Source organism: Aulostomus chinensis, chromosome 1 (genome assembly GCF_037954235.1).
Source record: "Aulostomus chinensis isolate RoL2024-O1b breed Wild chromosome 1, RoL_Achi_v1.0, whole genome shotgun sequence".
In the NCBI taxonomy this organism is placed as follows: Eukaryota; Metazoa; Chordata; class Actinopteri; order Syngnathiformes; family Aulostomidae; genus Aulostomus; species Aulostomus chinensis.
This window is the reverse complement of record NC_141320.1, coordinates 53,464,242-53,468,706: the sequence shown is the minus strand read 5'-3', so window position 1 is coordinate 53,468,706 and position 4,465 is coordinate 53,464,242.

Sequence of the window (4,465 nt, the reverse complement as noted above, 5' to 3'; positions counted from 1 at the left end):
ATCACAGCTCTCTCAGCCCCATCAGCCATGTTGTTCATCATCGTGTTGGTTTTTGGAAATTGTCCTAAAAGGACGGTTTGTTTGTTTGTTTGTTTTTTCTTTAAATGACCTGTGGCAGCACTTGGATGATGAAGTGGGGAGACTTGGAAGAAGTGGAACTCCAGCGAGTACATCAAGTACAGCGAGTACATCAAGTACATCAAGTACAGCGATACTAGCAGATACTGGACGGACTCAAGATCCTCTGGTGCACTGAAGAGCCAGCAGACTGCCTGTCCCAGCCTCTTCCTGCTGGCCACAGACTTCCTGTGCAGGCCGTCATCATCAGGGCCATGTGAGCGTGTGTTCTCCATGGCAGGAGAAATCGCTTCAAGAAACCCAACAGACTTGATTTGAAAACGTTGGAAAAACTTCTTTTTTAATAAAAAATTGTAAAAACAAAGCGTCCTCAGTCCCATCACTTTCACTGAGACTTTCACATCATGGTCCCATTGTTCAAAGACATGGAACGATCCAGTATGAACGCAAAGACTTCAATGATCTCATTGTGTTCACGGGTCATCAAATCAGTGTCAGTTCAGTCGGTCAAGCCTGCAGGGAAGTTTACAGTCCAGCAGGTGTCAGTATTCAGTGACAGTAACACAGTGTCATGGCGTCCACAGGCTTCATGACGCCTCATCCACCCTTCACTCCTGTCTCGTCCTTGTGTGCTCACTCCAGCCCGTTGATCCACAGTTCCTGCCACAGCCTCTACCTTGTTAATGCAGCCGTGCCTGTCTTGTGTTCTTCAGCCTCTGAGAGTTTTTGAAAGTTTTATCCGATAGTCTAGATTTAGTGGATACGTTTGCAGCTGTTTGGTTTCTCTGCTCGGAGTACAAGAACATCAACGTCCCTTGCCGTGAACCCTGCTTCTGTCCTGAGTCTGAGCCTGGTCCTGTCAATCACAATGATCCAATTTTTGGAACTGACCATATTTTTCTTTCAAAAACAAAAGAAATCAAGAGAGCGATTCCTCAGTGATGGAATGAAAAGATCTTCCTCACAAACGTGGACGATACAAAGCTCTCTTCCTCTTCATCTCCAATTATTTGACCAAATTTGGCCGTCAAACTGGAGAGAAAACTCAGCCCTGTTGAACTCTGGCACCTTTCCATTTACAAATAACACGTGTCCACGTGACAAAGTGTGTGAGCAGGAAGGAAGGGAGGAGGGGGGCTGAGAAAATAACAGCAGATCCCTGGATGGAGACCCCGTGCTCTTCTCTCCACCTCTCTTCCTCCCTGCTCTCTCCACCCCTCCTGAACAACACTGCAGGTGAACAGTTAGCATTGCTCTGTTTGATGAAGCTGCGTTCAGGGAATGAGGAAGTTTCCCTTTGTGTCACTGCTTCTCTATTAATCTGATCTCTGATCAGTTCACCAAGAAGAGTCTGGGGTCAGGGGCTTGATGAGTAGAGCTGTTTAGTCAGGAGGAGGCTGCTCTGATTGGTTCCTGACACTGAAACAAGGCCAAAGCTCAAGTACACAGGCTCACATATTGAAGTATTCTCAGTCTTCCCACTTCAAGTATTTTCTCACTTCAAGTATTTTCTACTCTGCACACCAAGTTACCTCTTATGTTAAGTTACTAGCTGAGAGTTATGCAGGACACTTGGATGGAAACATAACCTTTTTCTCTAATCAGCACAACAATGTGGGCGTGGAGTGAATCAACACCATAACAGTAACGAGGAATGAACGCAGCAGCCATCTTGGAATCACCAGGTTTACAAGGCTTCCACTCGGTGAGAGCAACCCCTCGATGGAGGAGAAGAAGCCGGACCATCAAGAAGACCTGAAAGAAGACAGCAGAGGCAGGAAGAGGAACCAGAGACACACAAACAGACACAACACTGCCACCTTCTGATCTGATGACATCAGAGTTGAATGTGTGGACTATTTGGAGGCCAAGCCTCACAATAAAAGCAGCATTTTCATGGGAATGTGTTCCATCCAGGGCTGCACGGTGGTGCAGTGGTCAGCACTGTCTCCTCACAGCAAGAAGGTTCCTGGTTCCAGTCCCGGCTCCAGCACAGGATCTCTCTGTGTGAGTCTCCATGTTCTCCTGTTCCTGTGTGGGTTCTCTCTGGTACTCCAGCTTCCTCCCACAGTCCAAAGACATCAAGAGGGGACCAGGTTAATCCAGACTCTAAATTGACTGTAGGTGTGACTGTGAGAGCGAATGGTTGTCTGTCTCTATGTGTTGGACCTGTGATGGACTGGTGACCTGTCCAGGGTGAACCCTGCCTCTCGCCTGAAGATACTGGCATAGGCTATGGACATCAGGCAGCTGGTGTGTTGGTGGATCTGTGGATCCTGCTGGAAGAAGCAGGGTGGAGCTCTGAATGGTTCCTGTCTCAAAGAGCTTCTCTGTGCAGCTCCCATCAGCTCCTAAAAACAGGAAACCAGCAGATTCACTGTTGAACGGTGGCATTAAAATGATGCCAGTGCTGGTTGTCTCTGTCTAAGGGTTGTGAGGGCATCCAGCTGCAGCCAGGAGACAAACAGGGATGCTGCTTGAGGACATCATCCAGGAGGCTGTCCATGGGGTGGAGCTGGGGTCTCAGACTGGGGACATTGGACAAGAACTTCTCAGAGGAAACTCATCATGGTGGCTCAGTGAAGAAAACTAGACCTGAGCTGCCTGCTGGAACCTAGCAGGTGAAGGACAGAGCTCCACCTCTTTAGAGACACCACCACTGTGGGCTCATGTTGGCAAAAGAAGTGGGTCAGTATTTGACACACACACACACACACACACACACACACACACACACACACACACACACACACACACACACACACACATGCATGTTCTTACACACAGAGACTTTTCCTCTGTTTTTGTTTTTTACTGGTTTTGAACCAGTAACTGGTTTCTGTTGGTTTGATTTGCTTGACTGGTTGTTGTTTGTTGACCTTCCAAATCCACATTTTGGGTTCTGGCTTGTTCTGCTTTTCATTTTGTGTTTGTATTAAAGTTCTGTTACTGAAAAAGAGACTTCTTTCTCTTTTTCTTGAAGTAAATATATGAGGGTCTAAACTGACCCATAACACCATGGATGTTCCAATAGTTAATGATATTAAAATGAATACTAAATCAAACCAGTCCATGTCAGAGATGTGTTCTAACACCCTCAGTAACGGTCAGGAAACACAACAACCTTTGGTTCATTTCTAGGATTTTCTTGAGGTTCATTTTACCATTTTTTAAACTGAAATCGAGGGTTTAGTGACTATAAAAAGGTCCAGAGGCCCACAACTAAATCTTCAAACCAATATTTCCATGGATAAGGAAGCCTAACAAGGTCACCAAGAGATGGAAACAACTTGGAGGATAGAAAATTGTTTTTAGTTTATTTGACAGCTGATTGAAGACGTGGGTCAAAACTGACCGTGACCATAGAGATGGGAACAGAAAGCTGACACAGAGGAAGGTTCCAGCTCTGAAAAAGGAGTTTGATCAAAATCTTGAACTGCCAGTAGAAATATCCTTTTGTATGTTGACCTTTGTTGACAGAAGTCACTTTAGCTTGGCAGTGAAAAGAATGGCTGCTAGCTTGACAAAGAGCTGCACAAACCAGGTTCAAGCTGGACTTTGGACCCTGGTATCTGCAACGACTCCATCAGCTCCTAATCTAGCAGCTCTGCTGGGTCCAACTATTTTACAGAACATTTGACAGACCTGTGGAGCAGTGAGGACACACATGAGTTGATCACATGATCCACTGAAGCGCCATTTTACCCTGGTACTGAGGTCACCAACATGAGCTGGAGTTGGGAATCTTGAACTGAACCTGGTATCACAGCGACACCTACTGCTGCAAAATGGAACAGCAACACTGAACCCAAGTACAGGATTGGAGGGAGACTGATGGTCGCTGTTTGGGTTTTTGAAGAACAAGGAGGGCGTGGCTTCAAGCTGGATTCTCAGAGACTATTTCCCCAACCTCTACATTGGTATCTACACTGTCCTCCAGTCATGTGACTGAAGTCATCCAGTCACGTGACTGAAGTCATCCAGTCATATCAGTGATGTCACTCTGCAGGACTGTCATTGCCGTCTCATTCTAGAAAAGAATCCAGACTCCACTTTTATGGGGCAGTTTTGGTCTTTAAAGACTTGACAGTTCCAGGAGATTTAGTCTGGCTCAAGATCTTCAGATCAACCCAGGACAGAAGGCTGTGACTCCATTGGATTGTGTAGTTGGAGCATTCAGAGATCTGGTGGATCTCAGTAGGAGCTGGATTTATCCACTGAATGATCCTGGTCAATGTGATCCTGCTCCTCCATCTCTCAGGCTGACAGAGCAGGAGGACCTGACTGAGAAGAAAGCTGCCCTTGAGCAGCTTCAGTCTCTGTGTGACAACACACAGGCAGAAAACCTGAATTTGAGGGAACAAGTTTCTACTCTTGAACATGAGAA